At 36.2% G+C, this 21,973-nt stretch overlaps 1 long non-coding RNA gene across 1 annotated transcript in view; it reads left to right on the top strand.

Annotated features, from left to right (window-relative positions):
- Positions 1-833: 833 nt before the first annotated feature.
- Positions 834-21,973, top strand: part of LOC100436548 (uncharacterized) — a 47,338-nt gene continuing 26,198 nt past the window's right edge. Inside the window, exons 1-2 of the long non-coding RNA XR_008511345.2 lie at positions 834-977; positions 7,527-7,620. This is a non-coding gene — a long non-coding RNA (uncharacterized LOC100436548). The remainder of the gene's footprint in view (positions 978-7,526; positions 7,621-21,973) is intronic.

Here is a 21,973-nt window from a genome sequence, read left to right as displayed (position 1 = left end):
GATATGAAAGTAGATGCCTGTATTGCACCACTGGAAATCTCCTCTGGCTTGGAATGTGTTCCATTAGCAGTGAATTCACTCAATGGTATTAATGACTAGATCAGGATCGTCCTCCTAAGAATGCACCTCTTCCTTTATGGATTCACACATAGATGATGCTGTAAGGAACACAAAGTGGGATAGAGAAGAATGCCATTACCCAGGAGGAATGCCATTCTTCCCACGAGGGTCAGAGCTGAAGTTGATGTCAGAGATATAAAGATGCTGGTGGAAACTCTGGGGTACAGCGTGAATGTGAAAGAATATGTCACTGCTTCAGTAAGTTTTGTCATACATAGAGACAATGGTAATGGCTTTCACATTCTTAAATAATGTTAGAAAGCTTAGTTGTATGACCAGGAAATGTAACCTCTTGAGAATCTAAAATCCAAACTTGCCAGTGGAGGATTCTGGATGCTACATGTTCCCTCATAACATAACAGTCATTCAGCAAGAGCCTGGTATAACTTAACTGGGCAATGTTTTATTAATTCAATAATGCCACCTTCTCTCTATAAGAAATCTCAGGATGATTTCTATAACACTCGCTTTACTTTTCTCTAAATTAAGACTAGAATTTTCCTTGCCACTTCATTATTTGTCATGGAATTCCTTAAGAAATTCCTTAGGTATTTATTTATTTGATTTCTAAGGTGCCATAATAGTGAATCACATAGTGAAAAATCAGTAGTATGGATCTCTTTTAGGACATGACCACAGAGCTGAAGGCATTTGCCCATTGCCCAGAGCACAAGACCTCTGACAGTACCTTTCTGGTGATCATGTCTCATGGTATTCAGGAAGGATTTGTGGCAAGAAGTAGTCTGAGCAAGTCCCAGATCTATTAGAAGTCAATCAAGTCTTTCAAATGTTGAATACCAGGAACTGTCCAAGTTTGAAGGACAATCCCAAGGTGATCATCGAGGCCTGCCGTGGTGGTGAGTGCTGATGTCTTTGAGAACACCAGACATTAAAATACTGACTTCATCTGTATGCATCCAGTATTTTTCCGTTTCTTTATGTTTGCTGCTTAACATGAAAGAACACATACTGTCAGTACACAATAATGTGGCTTCTGTGAATTGTATTGCTGGTTGGTAGATGTTTGTTGCATATTTGTATTAGTCAGGGTTCTCTAGAGGGGCAGAACTAATAGGAGATATATATATATATGGGATTTTTTGGGAGAATTGACTCATGTGATCACAAAGTGAAGTCTCACAATAAGTTGTCAGCAAGCTGAGGAACAAGAAATCAGTCTGAGTCACAAAACTTCAAAAGTAGGGAAGTCAGTAGTGCAGCCTTCAGTCTGTGGCCAAAGGCCCTAAAGTCCCTGGCCTCTGACAAGTCTCTGGTGTAACTCCAAGAGAACAAATGCTGAAGAACTTGGAGTCTGATGTTCCAGGGCAGGAAGTATGTAGCATGGGAGAAAGATGGAGACTGGAAGACTCAGTAAGTCAAGTCCTTCCAACTTCTGCCTCCTTTACTCTAGCTGTGTTGGCAGCTGAGTACATGGTGCCCATCCATATTTAGGATGAGATTCAAAAGGTAATCTCCTTTGGCAGCACCCTCACAGACACCCCCAGGAAAAATTATTTGCATCCTTCAATCCAATCAAGTTGACATTCAATACTAACCATTACAATATTTAAATTTGAGACTTTGATGTTTGAATGTTGTTAGAATTTGAGGATTAGAAAAGGTAAAATTTGTTGAAAAGATTTTTACCGGGTTGCATGTGTTTAGGGGCATGTGAATAAATGATAGAGCAAACACATTAATAGATACAATTGAACACAGGTTAAGAGGAGAACATGGTTCTCTTGGCAATTGCTAGTCGTAGAAGACATATCTTGTATTTCCTGAGAACTGTGGGGTTGTGTGATTAAAAGATTCAATAGAAGCCTCTGGAAACACAAGCTGACCGAATCTAGAAGACTTTCAGGATGATGATATTAAAAAAGCCCACGAAAAGGAGGATTTTATTTCTTTCTGCTCTTTTACACCAGATAATGGGTTTCTACACAGGACACCTTTGTTGGGATTATCAATACAGAAACACACACCCACCCACTAGAGCACAGATACTGGTGTTGACTTTAGATAAGATTTTTGAAGGCCAACTCAAGCTTTGCTCCAAGTTATACACTCAGTTCCCTTTCTCCAAAGAGACCAAATATATATATATTACATATATAACATATATTTTATATATAATATATATTTTATATATAATATATTTTATATATAATATATATTTTATATATAATATATTTTATATATTATATATTTTATATATAATATATTTTATGTATAATATATATTTTATATATAATATATTTTATATATAATATATATTTTATATATAATATATTTTATATATGATATATATTTTATATATAATATACATTTTTTATATATTATATATTATATATATATTTTATATACATTACATATTATATAGTATATATATTTTTTATATATACTATATAATATAGAATGTATATTTCAGATATATTATATGTCACATATGATATACATTTCAGATATATTATATGTCACATATGATATACATTTCAGATATATTATATGTCACATATGATATACATTTCAGATATATTATATGTCACATATGATATACATTTCAGATATATTATATGTCACATATGATATACATTTCAGATATATTATATGTCACATATGATATACATTTCAGATATATTATATGTCACATATGATATACATTTCAGATATATTATATGTCACATATGATATACATTTCAGATATATTATATGTCACATATGATATACATTTCAGATATATTATATGTCACATATGATATACATTTCAGATATATTATATGTCACATATGATATACATTTCAGATATATTATATGTCACATATGATATACATTTCAGATATATTATATGTCATATATGATATACATTTCAGATATATTATATGTCATATATGATATACATTTCAGATATATTATATGTCATATATGATATACATTTCAGATATATTATATGTCATATATGATATACATTTCAGATATATTATATGTCATATATGGTATACATTTTAGATATATTATATGTCATATATGGTATACATTTTAGATATATTATATGTCATATATGGTATACATTTTAGATATATTATATGTCATATATGGTATACATTTTAGATATATTATATGTCATATATGGTATATATTTTAGACATATTATATGTTATATATGGTATATATTTTATACATATTATATGTTATATATGGTATATATTTTTTACATATTATATGTTACATATAATATTTTATATATATCATATATTATATATTATATATTTTATATATTATATATTATATATTTTATATATAATATATGATATATTATATATTATTATTATGTATTATATATAAGAATATATTTTATATTATATATATTATTATTATATATAATATATAATAATAATATATTTTATATTATATATAATATATTTTATATATAATAATAATATATTTTATATTATATATATTATTATTATATATTATATAATATATTTTATATATATTATAAATTTTACATATTATATATGTTATATATTATATATATTATGTATTATATATTATATATATTATATATTATATATTATATATTATATATATTATATATTATATATTATATATTATATATAATATATATTATATATTATATATTATATATATTATATATTATATATATTATATATTATATATATTATATATTATATATTATATATTATACATTATATATATTATATATTATATATTATATATTATATTATATATATTATATATTATATATATTATATATTATATATTATATTATATATATTATATATTATATATATTATATATTATATATTATATATGATATATAATAATATATTTTATATAATATATATTATATATTATATATAACAATAAATTTTATATAATATATATTATACATTATATATTATATATTATATATTTAAATTATATTATATATTATATATATTAGTATATAGAATATATATAATATATAATTATATATTATGTATACTAATATATTATATATATTCACTGAATTAGTAATCATTGAATTCCTCTATAGTACAAAATATTTTCCTTAAACTGTGAGCAATAATAGAGAATTCAGTGGAAAATGATCTAAGCTGGAGTACATTAGAATCTGATTCCGCATAGAAAAGGTCTGCCATGTTGGGATCATTCAGCAGTCCAATTTGCCCAGACATCAAGTATTTATAGAACAATGGGAGCAGAGGGCAGAGAAGCAGAAAAGCAAGCAAGGCACATTTGGGTCCTACCTTAAAGGGGGTTTTACCTAGAATTATGAAGTACATAAAACAGAATATATCTGAATAATTCTAAATGTAAGCCTTGGTGTAAGAACGTTGCTTTTATAGACCGACACAGCCATTTAGTACTTGGTAAATTAATTTCACTTATTTAGCTTCTCTGGGCTTTCTTTGAGTTCCTTACTAATAGATATGAATATAAATATCATTGTTCTAAGGATGTAATGGGTTAATGTAGGCAAAATATTTAGCATGGTCCAGAGTAAAGAAGGTGTTAAACAACTGCTATCATTAAAGATGTTTCTACTTTGTAACTTAACTCAGTTAACTTCCTTATCAAGTTTAAATAAAAGTCATTTGAATCTTTTCATTCACCATGTTTGGCAGTTTCCTTGGACTTGCATTCTCTTGGTCACCTATGGCCTGAAGGTCTTGGCTCTGCTCATATAGTTAAATTACGTATTGTCTATAATGAGATGCCCTCCCTCAGGAGACAGACTGGTTCCACATTGTGCTGACCATATCCTAAGGTAGAATTAATTTTTTCCATGATCAAAAATGATGATACCACACAAAAGACCCAAACATTTCTAGCTTCAGTGTAATTAGTAGACTTTAATATTAGATGGAACTGTTCTTTAAAATCATTTGATCCCAGCCTTCCATATGACATTTGCCTCTGTCTTTGTAGCCCTTTTTCGGTCCACTGTTTTCTCAACATCAATCTTGCTGATTTCTGTGTCTTTCTTTTCTTTCACTATTTTTTACTCCTCCTTTCCAGATGACTATCAGAAACTCCAATTTAGTTATCTATAACTCCAATGTTACACCTAGCTCCACATTCCACTGTGTAAATTGCAACCACATCATGGTGCTCTCCTGAAGAAAAGTAACCATCTACTTCCTTAATTTCACAAAACATTTGCAGAGACACCTGTCTCCATCCTATCTCTTACCTACTTTATTTAACTGGAACAAGACTTAGTTAAAACCTCCCTTTAATTGTGACAGACATGGTTCTATATAGAATTTTAATTTAATATTCAATATATTTTATTACCATTACCATTGACTAAAAGATTGGATTAAACAAAGTGTCCATGGTTATATACAGAGCTATTGCCATTATTTTTCCCTTACACCTTCCTTTGTGTAATATTTATATGTCTTCATTACTTCTGTGTCAACTGTGTAATAAATTAATTCTTCTTTAATATTTCTGTTGTCCATAAGAACTTCTTTCCTCCAATATTATGTATTTCTTCCCTAATCAACCCTTTCTAGATTTTCACTTTTGTTCTGTCGTACCATTTTTGTATTTAGTTAAAATTTTGCGTAAATATTTTTGGTGAATATTGTTTAATTCTAATTAAAATTATTTTTGAAGTTGATAAATTGAGAATCTATTAATAGAATTATACTGTACAGATTGAGTATTACATATCCTACATTATTCCATACACTTATGATGCTTCAGATATCTTTTGTATATGAATTATTATCCTCCCCTTTATAGATGAGGCCATTGCATTTCAGAGCTCATAATTAACTTAAATCACAGTTAGTAAATATCACTCTTGAAATGCACATTTAGGTATGTTTTTCCATGGACCAGTCACTTTCCTCTGCCCCATTTTACCTTTCTCTTACTCTCTACTAAATTGATGACTTCTTGAACTCAGGGAATATGCTACTCTAATATCTGCACCACATGCAGCACGCTTGTCAAATATCAGTAACAATATACTCACTGAATTTTGAATATATTCACTAGAAATATAATCCAGTGTATAGAAAACAAAGTGAATTCCATTGCATGCCTTAGCTGACTTAGAAAAAAACAATATTTCTTCTTTTTCTTCAGGCAAGAGCCAGTCTTGGGATTTGTGATGTGGTTTATTCACAGATAATGTTTCTTGCCAACATTTCACAAGTGGCTTTTTACTCGGACACTTATCAAACATTGGCAAGAATATCCCTTATCCAGTGATAAGGAGGATATTTTCTGAAATATCACTTGACTTCCCTGGATACTAGACTATCGCGGTTGGAAACATAGAAAGCAGATCTGGCCTGCCCTGAAGAGATGGAATGAATGGATTCTAATTTACCTGTATCATTCATGGCTATCAGATCCAGAGCAGATTTAAAAAACCCTGGGGAGGGTCATTCAATGCTTAGATATGCATGTTGCTATGCTTGTTGCAGGTGCAAGTACTTTTTTATTTTTGTTATTCATTTTGCTGTATTTGTTGCAGATTTTCTGGCTAAAGATTCTACATCAGAGCAAAGGTCTACAGAATTTCCCTTTTTAGGTCTGATTTTCTTTTTTTTTTTTTTTTTTTTACTTTTTTTTTTTTTCTTTTATTATTATTATTATTATTATTATTATTATTATACTTTAGGTTTTAAGGTACATGTGCGCAATGTGCAGGTAAGTTACATATGTATACATGTGCCATGCTGGTGCGCTGCACCCACCAACCCGTCATCTAGCATTAGGTATATCTCCCAATGCTATCCCTCCCCCCTCCCCCCACCCCACAACAGTCCCCAGAGTGTGATGTTCCCCTTCCTGTGTCCATGTGTTCTCATTGTTCAATTCCCACCTATGAGTGAGAATATGCGGTGTTTGGTTTTTTGTTCTTGTGATAGTTTACTGAGAATGATGATTTCCAATTTCATCCATGTCCCTACAAAGGACGTGAACTCATCATTTTTTATGGCTGCATAGTATTCCATGGTGTATATGTGCCACATTTTCTTAATCCAGTCTATCATTGTTGGACATTTGGGTTGGTTCCAAGTCTTTGCTATTGTGAATAATGCGGCAATAAACATACGTGTGCATGTGTCTTTATAGCAGCATGATTTATAGTCCTTTGGGTATATACCCAGTAATGGAATGGCTGGGTCGAATGGAATTTCTACTTCTAGATCCCTGAGGAATCGCCACACTGACTTCCACAAGGGTTGAACTAGTTTACAGTCCCACCAACAGTGTAAAAGTGTTCCTATTTCTCCACATCCTCTCCAGCACCTGTTGTTTCCTGACTTTTTTTTTCATTCGATCTTCCAGATTGCAGGGCATAGACGCTCGTCACTGAGTGACATTGACAAGATGTTTCTATCTCTTCCTAGGACATTAAAAGAAGTAGGCCTGTAGGCCGATGTGCATGTGTGTTGCGGAGTTGAAGAGGTTGGAGAGGAGTACTGAAACTCCATTCTGGTCAAGGTATCTAGCCCTAAATGTGGTTATTCCTCATCCAAAAATTCAAAGTCCAAAATTCTCCAAAACGTAAATTTTTTCCCATTACCTCCCACATTTTTTAATTGAAAAGTTACATTAAGAGGTACATGTGCACTTTTGTGACCTGAGAATATTGCATGGTGCTGGGGTTTTGGTGACAATTGGTCCTGTCATCCAAGTCGTGAGCATAGTACACAATAGGTAGTTTTTCAACCCTTGTCTTTCTATCTCCTTCCTTCCTCTAGTAGATGCCAGTGTCCATTGTTTCCCATCTTTCTATCCATGTGTACCCAGCGTTTAGCTCCCACTTATAACTGAGAACACACACTATTTGGTTTTCTGTTTCTGAGTAAATTTGCTTAGGATAATGTCCTCCAGAAGCATTCATGCCACTCCAAAGGATATGATTTCGTTCTTTTTGTAACTGTGTAGTATTCCATGTTGTATATGCACCACATTTTCTTATCTAATCCACCCTTGATGACACCTAGATTGATTCATTGTCTTTGCTATTATGAATAGTGCTGTGATGAATATATGAGTGCATGTGTCTTTTTGAAAGAATGAGTTATTTTCGTTTGGATATATGCTCCATAAGAGGATTCCTAGATTAAATGATAGTCCAGTTTGTTTTTTCTCCCTCTCTTTAATTTTCAATTCTAGGTACATATTTATGTGTATACACATAACATATTTATGGCTTACATGAGATATTTTGATACAGGCATGCAATACATAATAATTACATTGTGAAAAGTGAAGCATCCATACCTCGAGTATTTCTCTTTTGTATTACAAATAATTCAGTTATACTCTTTTAGTTATTTTTAAATGTAAAATTAAATTATTATTGACTTTAGTCACCCTGTTTTCCTAGAAAATACTAGGTCTTAATCCTTCTTTTTAACAGTTTTTGGAGGAATTAACCCTCCCCAATTTCCCTGCACCCCACACTACGCTTCCTAGCCTCTGGTAACCATTCTTCTTCTCTATATTTCACGGAATTCAATTATTTTAATTTTTAGTTCCTACAAATAAGTGAGAACATGTGATCTTAGTCCTTCTGTGCCTCATATATTTTACTTAACCTAATGACTTCCAGTTCTATCGATGTTGTTGCCAATGACTGAATCTCATTCTTTTTTATGGCTGAATAGTATTCCACTATGAATAAGTACCACATTTTCTTCATTCATTTACCTGTTCATGAACACTGAGTTGGCTTCCAAATCTTGGCTATTGTGAATAATGCTGCAATATTCATAGGAATGCAGATATCTCTTTGATATACAGATTTCCTTTCTTTTGAGTGTATGCCCAGCAATGGAATTGCTAGATCATATGGTAGCTTATTTTTAGTTTTCTGAAGAACCTCTAAACCGTTCTTCATAGTGGTTGTACTAACTGACTTTATCCCCAACAGCAAATGAGGGTTCCTTTTACCACATCCTTGCTAGCACTTGTTATTTCCTGACTATTAGATAAAAGCCATTTTAGCTAGCATGAGATAATACCTTATTGTAGCTTTGATTTGCATTTCTCTAATGTTGTGCGCCTTTTCATATAACTGTTTGCCATTTGTGTGTCTTCTTTTGAGAAATGTCTATTCAGAACTTTTGCCCATTTTTAAATCAGGTTATTAAAATTTTCTCCTATAGAGTTGTTTTAGCTCCTTATATATTCTGGTTTTTAATCCTTTGTTGGATGAGTAGTTTGCAATTTTTTTGCCCATTCTGTGGATTTTGTCTTTACATTGTTGATTGTTTCCTTTGCTGTGCAGAAGGTATTTAACTTGATATAATTCCATTTGTCCATTTTTGCTTTGGTTGCCCATGCTTCCGTAGTGTTACTCAAAAAATCTTTGCCCAGTCCAAAGGACTGGAGAGTTTCTCCATTTTTTGTTATAGTTCCATAGTTTGAGGTGTTTGATTTAAGTCTTTGATTCATTTTGATTTGATTTTTGTATATGGCAAGAGTTGGGGGTCTAGGTTCATTCTTTTTCATGTGGATATCTAGTTTTATTTTTCAGCACCATTTATTGAAGAGACTGTCCTCTCACCAATGTATGAATATTCTTGGCACTATTGTCAAAAATCAGTTCACTCTGGATGTATGAATTTATCTCTGCATTTTGTAATCTGTTCCATTTATTTACATGTCTATTTTTATGCCAGTACTATGACATTTTGATAACTGCTGCTCTGTAGTGTAATTTAAAGTCAGGTATTGTGATTCCTACAGTTTTGTTCTTTTTGCTCAGGATAGCTTTGGCTATTTCAGATCTTTTGTGGTTTCATATACGTTTTAGAATTTTTTTTTGATTTTGTGAAGAATATCAACGGTATCTTGATAAGGACTGCATTGAATCTGGAGATTGCTTTGGGTAGTACGAACATATTAACAATATTGATTCTTCCAACCCACAAACAAGGAATTTTTAAATTTTTTTCACATCCTCTTTAATTTCTTGCATTGATGTTTTATAGTTTTCATTGTGAGGGTCTTCTACTTCTTTGGTTAACGTAATTCCTAGGTATTTAATTTTATTTGTAGCTATTATAAATGAAATTTTAAAATTTCTTTTTCATATTGTTTACCATTGGCAGATAGAAATGCTACCCATTTTTGTAGATTGATTTTTGTATCCTGCAATCTTACTGAATTTGTCTATCGGCTATCATAGTTTTTTGGTGGAGTCTTCAGGTTTTTCCAAATATAAGAACACATAACATGCAAACAAGGATAATTTGACTTTTTCCTCTCCCATCTGGATGCGCTTTATTTCTTTATCTTGTCTAATTGCTCTTCCTAGAACTTCCAACGCTATGTTGAATAACAGTGTTGAAAGTGGGCATCCTTGCCATGTTTCTGATCTTAGAGGAGAGGTTTTCAGTTTTCCCCACTCAGTATAATACTATGTGTGGGTCTGTTGTACATAGTTTTTATTATGCTAAAGTGTTTCTTCTCTACCTGTTTTTTTTTTTTGGAGAATTTTCATGATGATGGCATTTTCAATCTTGTCAATTGATTTTTAAGAATCAATTGAAATGATTATATATTTTTTCTTTCTTCTGTTGATACAGTGTATTACATTACATTGATTTGCATATGTTGAAGCATTTTTGCATCCCTAGGATAAATCTGACTTGGTCATGATGAACAATTTTTAATGTGTTGTTGAATTTTGTTTGCTAGTATTTGCATCAATATTCATCAATCATATTGGCAAATAGTTTTCTTTCTTTTTTTTAATGTATCTTGGTTTGGTTTTGGTATCAGAGTAATACTGTACTTGTAGAGTGAGTTTGGAAGTATTTTTGGCTTCCCTGGCAGTTCTGTTTTAAGTTCTTTTTTTTTTTTTCAAGCTATTTTAAGTTCTGGGGTACATGTGCAGGATGTTCACATTTGTTACAAAGGAAATGGTGGTTTCCAGCTGAGATCAACCCATCACCTAGGTATTAAGCCCAGCATCCATTAGCTATTCTTCCTGATGCTATCCCTTCCCCTGAGCCCCTCAGAAGCCCCAATGTGTCTTGTTTCCCTCCCTGTTGTCCATGTGTTCTTATTGTTCATATCTCACTTATAAGTGAGAACATGCAGTTTTTGGTTGGTTGTTCCTGTGTTAGTTTGCCGAGGATAATGGCTTCCAGCTCCACCCATGTCCATGTCCCTGCAAAGAACATGATCTTATTCCTGTTTAGGGCTGAAAGTATTCCATGGTGTATATGTACCACCTTTTCTTTATCCATTCTATTATTGATGGGCATTTGGGTTGATTCCGTGTCTTTGCTAGCGTGAATAGTGCTGCAATGAACATATGCTTGCATGTATCTTTATAATAGAATGATTTATATTTCTTTGGATACAAAAATCTCCAAACTACTTTCCACAGTGGCTGAACTAATTTATGTTCCCACCAACAATGTACAGGCATTCCTTATTTATTTATTTATTTATTTATTTTTGAGATGGAGTCTTACTCTCTCACACAGGCTGGAATGCAGTGGCGCAATCCTGGCTCACTGCAACCTCCGTCTCCCAGGTTCAAGTGATTATCCTGCCTCAGCCTCCCGGGTAGCTGGGGCTACAGGCATGTGTCACCACACCTGGCTAAATTTTGTATTTTTAGTAGAGATGGGGTCTTACCATGTTGGCTAGGCTGGTCTCGAACTCCTGACTTCAAGTGATCCACCTGCCTCAGCCTCTCAAAGTGCTGGGATTACAGGCATGAGCCATCGTGCTGGACAGCATTCCTTTTTCTTCACAGCCTTGCCACCATTCATTATGTCTTGATTTTTATTTTATATATTATAAAATAATAATATATTTTATAATATATTATAAATTATAAAATTTAAAAAAATTTTATAAAAATTATAAGAGGAGAAAACACTTCTCAATTTACTTTATGAGACTAATATTACCTTGATATCAGAAACAGATGAAAATACCACATGTAAAGAATAGTATGGATGATTACTGGGTATATATACCCAAAGGAATATAAATTGTTCTATTATAAAGATACATTACATGCATGCTACCAAATTTTGTATACTGGAGGATAGTTTGACTTCTTCTTTTCCTATTTGGATGCCTTTTATTTCCTTCTATTGCCTGATCACTCTGGCTAGGACTTCCAGTTCTATGTGGAATAGTTGTAGTGAGAGAAGGCATCCTTGTCTTGTGCTGGTTTTCAAGAGGAATGCTTCCACCTTTTCCCCATTCACTATGATTGGCTATGAATTTGGTTATGAGTTTGTCACAGAGGGCTCTTTTTTTTTTGAGATGGAGTCTTGCTCTTTCGCCCAGGCCGGACTGCAGTGGCGCTATCTCTGCTCACTGCGAGCTCCACCTCCCAGGTTCACGCCATTCTCCTGCCTCAGCCTCCCGAGTAGCTGGGACTACAGGCGCCTGCCACCACACCCGGCTAATTTTTTGTATTTTTAGTAGAGACGGGGTTTCACCGTGTTAGCCAAGATGGTCTCGATTTCCTGACCTCGTTATCCGCCCACCTCGGCCTCCCAAAGTGCTGGGATTACAGGCGTGAGCCACCGAGACCGGCCAGAGGGCTCTTTTTAAATTTTACTTTAAGTTCTGGGGTACATGTGCAGTATGTGCAGTTTTTTTACATAGGTATACATGTACCATGGTGGTTTGCTGCACCTATTGACTTGTCTTCTATGTTCCCTCCCTTTCCCCTCCACGCCCCAAAAGGCCCAGGTGTGTGTTGTTCCCCCCCTGTGTCCATGTGTTCTCATTGTTCAACATTCACTTTTGATTGAGAACATGCAGTGTTTGGTTTTCTGTTCTTGTTTTAGTTTGCTGAGGATAATGACTTTCAGCTTCATCCATGTAAAGAGCATGATCTCATTCCTTTTTATGGCTGCATAGTATTCCATGGTGTATATGTACCACATTTTCTTTATCCAGTCTATCATTGCTGAACGTTTGGGTTGGTTCCATGACTTTGCTATCATAAATAGTGCTGCAATAAACACACGTGTGCATATGTCTTTATAGTAGACTTATTTTAATTTGGGTATATACCCAGTAATGGGATTGCCTGGTCAAATAGTATTTCTGGCTCCAGATCCTTGAGGAATTGCCATACTGTCGGCCACAATGGTTGAACTAATTTACATTCCCAATGGAAAAGCGTTCCTATTTCTCCACAGCCTCACCAGCATCTATTGTTTCTTGACTTTTTAATAATCGCCTTTCTGACTGGCAAGAGATTGTATCTCATTGTGGTTTTGATTTGTATTTCTCTAATGATCAGTGATGTTGAGTTTTTTTTCATGCTTGTTGGCTACATAAATGTCTTCTTTTGAGAAGTGTCTGTTTATATTTTTTGCTCACTTTTTGATGGGGTTGTTCTTTTCCTTGTAAATTTGTGTAAGTTCTTTGTAAATTCTGGATATTAGACCTTTCTCAGGTGGGTAGATTGCAAAAATTTTCTGCAGTTCTGTAGTTTGCCTGTTCACTCTGATGATAGTTTCTGCTGCTGTGCAGAAGCTCTTCAGTGTAATTAGATCCCATTTGTCAATTTTGGCTTTTGTTGCAATTGTTTTTGGCATTTTCAGCATGAAGTCTTTGCCCATGTCTATGTCCTGAATGATATTGCCTAGGTTTTCTTCTAAGGTCTTTATGGTTTGGGGTATTACATTTAAGCCTTTAATCCACAATGAGTTAATTTTTGTATAAAGGGTAAGGGACGGGTCCAGTTTCAGTTTTCTGCATATGGCTAGCCAGTTTTCCCAGCTCCATTTACTGAACAGGAGATATTTTCCGCATTCCTTGTTTTTGTCAGACTTGTAGAAGATCAAATGTTGTAGATGTGTGGTGTTATTTCTGAGGTCTCTGTTCTGTTACATTGGTCTATAAATCTTTTATGGTATGAGTACCATGCTGTTTTGGTTACTGTAGTCTTGTAGGATAGTTTGAATTCAGGTAGCATGATGCCTCCAGATTTGTTATTTTTGCTTAGGATTGTCTTGGCTATACGGGGTCTTCTTTGATTCCATATGAAATTATAGTAGTTTTTTTCTAATTCTGTGAAGAATGTCAATGGTAGTTTGATGGAAATTGCACTGAATCTATAAATTACTTTGGGTAGTATGGCAATTTTCACAATAGTGATTCTTCCTATCCATGCAGATGAAATGTTTTTCCATTTGTTTCTGTCTTCTCTGATTTTCTTGAGCAGGGGTTTGTAGTTCTCCTTGAAGAGGTCCTTAACATCCCTAGTTAGCTTTATTCCTAGGTATTTTATTCTTTTTGTCACAGCTGTGAATGGGAGTTCATTCACAATTTTGCTCTCTGCTTGTCTATTGTTGGTGTAAAGGAATGTTTATTATTTTTCCACATTGGTTTTTGTATCCTGAGACTTTGTTGAAGTTGCTTATCAGCTTAAGGAGTTTTGGGGCTGAGATGATGGGTTTTTCTAAATATAGAATCATGTGATCTGCAAACAGAGATAATTTTTCTCTCTCCTTATTTGAATACCTTTATTTTTTTTCTCTTGCCTGACTGCACTGGCCAGGACTTCCAATACTATGTTGAATTGGAGTGTTGAGAGAGGGCATCCTTGCCTTGTGCCAGTTTTCAATGGTAATTCTTCCAGCTTTTGCCCATTTAATATGATATTGGCTGTGGGTTAGTCATAAATAGCTCTTATTATTTTGAGATATGTTCCATCAATACCTACTTTAATGAGAGTTTTTATTTTTATTTTTATTTTTATTATACTTTTAGTTTTAGGGTACATGTGCACAATGTGCAGGTTAGTTACATATGTATACATGTGCCATGCTGGTGCGCTGCACCCACTAACTCATCATCTAGCATTAGATATATCTCCCAATGCTATCCTTCCCACCCCCACTCCACAACAGTCCCCAGAGTGTGATGTTCCCCTTCCTGTGTCCATGTGTTCTCATTGTTCAATTCCCACCTATGAGTGAGAACATGCGGTGTTTGGTTTCTTGTTCTTGTGATAGTTTACTGAGAATGATGATTTCCAATTTCATCCATGTCCCTACAAAGGACATGAACTTATCATTTTTTATGGCTGCATAGTATTCCATGGTGTATATGGCCACATTTTCTTAATCCAGTCTATCATTGTTGGACATTTGGGTTGGTTCCAAGTCTTTGCTATTGTGAATAGTGCCACAGTAAAGTCTCAGGATACAAAATCAATGTACAAAAATCACAAGCATTCTTATACACCAATAACAGACAAACAGAGAGCCAAATCATGAGTGAACTCCCATTCACAATTGCTTCAAAGAGAATAAAATACCTAGGAATCCAACTTACAAGGGACATGGAGGACCTCTTCAAGGAGAACTACAAACCACTGCTCAAGGAAATAAAAGAGGATACAAACAAATGGAAGAACATTCCATGCTCATGGGTAGGAAGAATCAATATCGTGAAAATGGCCATACTGCCCAAGGTAATTTATAGATTCAATGCCATCCCCATCAAGCTACCAATGACTTTCTTCACAGAATTGGAGAGTTTTTAAAATAAAGGGATGTTGAATTTTGTTGAAGGCTTTTTCTGCACCTGTTGAGATAATCATGTGTTTTTTGTCTTTGTTTCTGTTTATGTGATGGATTTAATTTATTAATTCACATAGGTTGAACAAGCTTTGCATCTCAAGGATGAAGCTGACTTGATGTGGTGGATAAGTTTTTTGATATGCTACTTGATTCGGTTTACCAGTATTTTATTGAGGATTTTTGCACTGATGTTCATCAGATGCATTGATGTTCATCTTTTTTTGTTGTGTCGCTGGCAGGTTTTGGTATCAGGATGATACTGGCTTTATAAAGTGAGTTAGGGAAGAGTCCCTCTTTTTGCAATAGTTTCAGAAGGAATGTTACCAGCTTTTCTTTGTACCTCTGGTAGAATTGGGTTGTGAATCCGTCTGGTGCTGGGCTTTTTTTGGTTGGTAAGCTATTGATTACTGCCTCAATTTCAGAACTTGTTATTGGTCTATTCTGGAATTCGACTTCTTTCTGGTTTAGTCTTGTGAGGGTGTATGAGTCCAGAAATTTATTCAATTCTTCTTGATTCTAGTTTATTTGCATAGAGGTGTTTATAGTATTCTCTGATGGTACTTCGGATTTCTGTGGGGTCAGTGGCGATATCCCTTTTATCATTTTTTATTGTGTCTATTTGATTCTTCTCTATTTTCTTCTTTATTCTTCCAGCTAGTGGTCTACTTTGTTAATTTTTTCAAAAGAATTAGCTCCTGGATCCATTGATTTTGGGGAAGATTTTTCATGTTTCTATCTCCTTCAATTATTTTCTGGTCTTATTTATTTCTAGTCTTCTGCTAGCTTTTGGATTAGTTTGCTCTTACCTCTCTAGCTCTTTTAATTGTGCTGTTATGCGGTCATTTTGAGATCTTTCTAGAATTCTGACATGGATATTTAGTGCTACAAATTTTCCTCTTAACACTGCTTTAGCTGTTTTCCAGAGATTCTGATATGTTTTCTCTTTGTTCTCATTAGTTTCAAAGGACTTCTTGATTTCTCCCCTAATTTCATTATTTACCTAGGAGCCATTCAGGAGCAGGTTGTTCAGTTTCCATGAAATTGTGTGGTTTAGAATGAATGTCTTAATCCTGAGTCCTAATTTGATTGCACTGTGTCCTGAGAGACTGTTTGTTTTGATTTCCACTCTTTTGCATTGCTGAGGAGTATTTTACTTCCAATTATATGGTTGATTTTAGAATAAGTGCCATGTGGTGCTGAAAATAATGTATATTCTGTTGATTTGGGGTGAAGAGTTCTATAGATGTCTATTAGGTCCACTTAATCCAGAGCTGAGTTCAAGTCCTGAATATCCTTGTTAATTTTCTATCTTGTTGATTTGTCTAATATTGACAATGGAGTGTTAAAGTTTCCCACTATTACTGTGTGGGAGTCTAAGTCTCTTTGTAGGTCTCTAAGAACTTGTTTTATGAATCTGGGTGCTCCTGTATTGGGTGCATATATATTTAGGATAGTTAGCTCTTCTTGTTGAATTGATCCATTTACCATTGTGTAATGTCCTTCTTTGTCTCTTTTGATCTTTGTTGGTTCAAAGTCTGTTTTATCAGAGACTAGATTGCAACCCCTGCTTTTTGTTTTTTGGTTTTTTTTTTTGCTTTCCATTTGCTTGATAAATTTTCTTCCATCCCTTTATTCTGAGCCTATGTGTCTTTGCATGTGAGATGAGTTTCCTAAATACAGCACACAAATGGGTCTTGACCCTTTATCCAATTTGCCATTCGGTGTCTTTTAATTGGGGCATTTAGCCCATTTACATTTAAGGGTATTATTGTTATGTGTGAATTTGATCCTGTCATCATGATGCTATCTGGCTATTTTGCAAACTAGTTGGTGCACTTTCTTCATAGTCATTGGTCTTTATAATTTGCTGTGCTTTTTGCAGTGACTGGTACTGGTTTTTACTTTTCATATTTAGTGCTTCCTTCACAAGCTCTTGCAAGGCAGGCCTGGTGGTGAAGAAATCCCTCAGCATTTGCTTGTCTGGAAAGGATTATGAAGCTTAGTTTGGCTAGATATAAAATTCTGAGTTGAAATTCTTTTCTTTAAGAATATTGAATATTTGCCTCTAATCTCTTCTGGCTTTTAGAGTTTCCGCTGAGAGGTCCGCTGTTAGTCTGATGGGCTTCCCTTGGTAGGTTGGCTGGCCTTTTTCTCTGGCTGCCCTTAACATTTTTTCCTTCATTTCAACCTTGGAAAATCTGATGATTATGTGTCTTGGGGTTGATCTTCTCATGGAGTATCTTAATGGTGTTCCCTGTATTTCCTGAATTTGTGTGCTGGCCTGTCTTGCTAGGTTAGGGAAATTCTCCTGGATAATAACCTGAAGTGTATTTTCTAGCTTGTTTCCATTCTTCTCGTCTCCTTCAGGTACTCTACTCAATCGTAGGCTTGGTCTCTTTACGTGGTCCCATATTTCTTGGAGGCTTTGTTCATTCCTTTTCATTTTTTTTCCCTCTAATATTGTCTGCATGCCTTATTTCAGCAAGGTGGTTTTCAAACTCTGATAACCTTTCTTCTTCTAGGTCAATTCAGCTATTGATACTTGTGTATTGTTCATGAAGTTTTTGTGTTGTTTTTCAGCTCCACCAGGTCATTTATGTTCCTCTCTAAACTGGTTATTCTAGTTAGCAGCTCCTCTAACCTTTTATCAAGATTCTTAGCTTCTTTGCATTGGGTTAGAACATGCTCATTTACCTCGGCAGAGTTTTGTTACCTATCTTCTGAAGCTTACTGCTGTCAATTTGACTATCTCATCCTCCATCCAGTTCTGTGCCCTTGCTAGAGAGGCACTACAGTCGTTTGGAGGAGAAGAGTCACTTTGACCCTTTGGGTTTTCAGCATTTTTTTCACTGATTATTTGTCATCTTCAAGAGCTTATCTAGTTTCAATCTTTGAGGTTGCTGACCCTCAGATACAGTTTTTGTGGAGATTTTTGTTTTTCTTGTTGATGCTGCTGTTGTTGCTTTCTGCTTTCTATTTGTTTGTTTTTCTTTCAATGGTGAGGTTCCTCTTCTGTAGGGCTACTGTGATTTGCTGGGGGTTCAGGCCCTATTCATCTAGTTTGTCCCCACACCTGATGATGTCACTCAAGGAGGCTGGAGAAGTGCGAAGATGGGTGCCTGTTCCTTCTTCTGGGATCTTCTGACCTCGAGGGGCAACAACCTGATGTCAGTAGGATTGCTCCTGTATAAAGTGTTGGAGGGTCTCACCCTGTTGGAGGGTCTCACCCTGTTGGGTAGCACAGGGAACAGGACCTATTTAACAAAGCACTTTGAATGTCTTTTTGTTGAGGGAGTCTGCTTTGCTGGGGGGAACCGACTCACCTGGGCTGCCTGGATTCCTCAGAACTACCAGTAAAAAAGGCTAAGTCTGCTGGTCCACGGAGACTGCAGCCAGCCTTCCTCCTAGGGGCTCAGGACCAGGGAGATCAGGGTTCTGTCCCTGAGCCTCTAGCTGGAGTTGTTGGAGTTCTTGCAGGGAGGCCCCTCCCAGTGAGGAGGGATGGGTCAGGGTAAGGCCTGAAGAGGCACTCTGTCTGCAGTTTGCCACAGCCGGTGTGTGGGGCTGTGGGAGACACCTCTTGGGACTAAGCTGTCCAGCTTCCCTGGCTCTAGCAGGGGAAAAGTATGGCCTGGAGCTATAGAGATAGATGTGGTCCTTCCCCTGCCTAGGGAGCTTAGCATGTTAGGCAGTTATGAGTCTCAGTGCTGGCTGCCAACCCTCCCCCAAGGAGCTCAAATGGCTTAGATAGCAGGCAGCCACAGCTGTGGTGCTAGTCGCCCCTCCCACTGGAAACTAGGCAAGCTTAAGTTGATTCTAGCTGAGAGGCTTTGAAAATCTGCCCACTCCAGGTTTGGGACCCTAGGTCCTGGTGGCGTGAGTTCATGAGTGAGATCTTTTGATCCATGGGTTGCGCAGGTCCATGGAAAAAGCATGGTTACCCTAGCTGGGTAGCATGCTCACTCACCAACTCCCTTGGCTGGGATGTGGGGCTCCCCTGCCCCATGTGGCTCTCAGGTGGCCTGCCAGACCACACTGGTCTTCCTTACTCTCTGGGAATCCCAGCAGTCACCTAGTCAGTTCTGATGAGAGAACCTGGATACCTTTAACAATACTGTTGAAGGATTCACGTGATAATATGGTTCTTTTCTATGTAAGCCTCTGATTTGCTGCTGCTTCTAGTTGGCCATCTTGGCCCCGCCCACCTAGATGGCTCTTATTATTTTGATGTATGTTCTTTGTTGCCTAATTTGTTGAGGGTTTTTATCATGAAGGGATATTGGATTTTATCAGCAGCTTTTTCTGTGTCTGGTTTTTGTTTTAAATCTTGCTTATGTGGTGAATCTTATTTATTGACTTGTGTATGTTGAATCAACCTTGCATTCTGGGAATGAAGTGCACTGGCCTGTGGTGAACTACCTTTTGAAGTGCTGCTGTATTCAGTTTGCTAGTATTGTGTTGAGCAAAGTAAAACTTTTTTAGTGTTGACACGATATTCAAAGAAAATGCTTATTGAAGATGGCCTAATAGGAACAGCTCTGGTCTGCAGCTCCCAGAGTGATCGATGCAGAAGACAGGTGACTTCTGCATTTCCAACTGGGGTACCTGGTTCATCTCACTGGGACAGGTTGGACAGTGGGTGCAGCCCACAGAGGGCGAGCTGAAGCAGGGCGGGACATCACCTCACCCGGGAAGCACAAGGGGTCAGGGGATTTCCCTTTCCTAGCCAAGGGAAGCCATGACAGACAGTACCTGGAAAAACAGGACACACCCATCCAAATACTGAGATTTTCCCATGATCTTAGCAAGCGGCAGACCAGGAGACTCTTTCCCGTGCCTGGTTTGGTATGTCCCATGCCCATGGAGCCTTGGTCACTACTAGTGCAGCTGTCTGAGATCAAACTACGAGGCAGAAGCCTGGCTGGGGGAGGGGCATCCACCATTACTGAGGCTTGAGTAGGTAAACAAAGCAGCCAGGAAGCACAAACTGGGCAGAGCCAAGCACAGCTCAGCAAGGCCTACTAGTCTATAGACTCCACCTCTGTGGGCAGGACATAGCTGAACAAAAGGCAGCAGACAACTTCTGCAGACTTAAATGTCCCTGGCTGACAGATCTGAAGAGAGCAGTGATTCTCCCAGCATCGCGTTTGAGCTCTGAGAATGGACAGACTGCCTTCTCAAGTGGGTCCCTGACCCCCGTGTAGCCTAACTGGGAGACACCTCACAGTAGGGGCCGACAGACACTTCATATAGGCAGGTGCCCCTGTGGGACAAAGCTTCCAGAGGAAGGATCAGGCAGCAATATTTGCTGTTCTGCAGCCTCCACTGGTGACACCCAGGCAAACAGGGTCTCGAGGGGACCTCCAGCAAACTCCAACAGACCTGCAGCTGAAGGACCTGACTGTTAAAAGGAAAACTGACAAACAGAAGGGAAACAAAAAGGACATCTACACCAAAACACCATCTGTAGGTCACCAACATCAAAGACCAAAGGTAGATAAAACCACAAAAATGGGGATAAACCAGAGCAGGAAAGCTGAAAATTCTAAAAACCAAAGCGTCTCTTCTCCTCCAAAGGATTGCAGCTCCTTGCCAGCAACAGAACAAAGCTGGACGGAGAATGACTTTCACAGGTTGACAGAACTAGGTTTCAGAAGGTCGGTACTAACAACCTTCTCCGAGCTAAAGGAGCATGTTCGAACCCATCACAAGGAAGCTAAAAACCTTGAAAAAAGGTTAGACAAATGGCTAACTAGAATAAATAGTGTAGAGAAGACCTTAAATGACCTGATGGAGCTGAAAACCATGGCACGAGAACTTCGTGAGGCATGCATAAGCTTCAATAGCTGATTTGATCAAGTGGAAGAAAGGGTATCAGTGATTGAAGATCAAATTAATGAAATAAAGCAAGAAGACAAGGTTAGAGAAAAAAGAGTAAAAAGAAACAAACAAAGCCTCTAAGAAATATGGGACTATGTGAAAAGACCAAATCTACGTTTGATTCGTGTACCTGAAAGTGATGGGGAGAATGGAAACAAGTTGGAAAACACTCTTCAGGATATTTTCCAGGAGAACTTCCCCAGCCTAGCAAAGCAGGCCAACATTCAAATTCAGGAAATGCACAGAACACCACAAAGATACTCCTCGAGAAGAGCAACTCCAAGACACATAATTGTTAGATTCACCAATGTTGAAATGAAGGAAAAAATGTTAAGGGCAGACAGAGAGAAAGGTCAAGTTACCCACAAAGGGAAGCCCATCAGACT

Source organism: Pongo abelii, chromosome 9 (assembly GCF_028885655.2).
Source record: "Pongo abelii isolate AG06213 chromosome 9, NHGRI_mPonAbe1-v2.0_pri, whole genome shotgun sequence".
In the NCBI taxonomy this organism is placed as follows: Eukaryota; Metazoa; Chordata; class Mammalia; order Primates; family Hominidae; genus Pongo; species Pongo abelii.
This window is presented reverse-complemented; position numbering and strand designations above follow the sequence as displayed.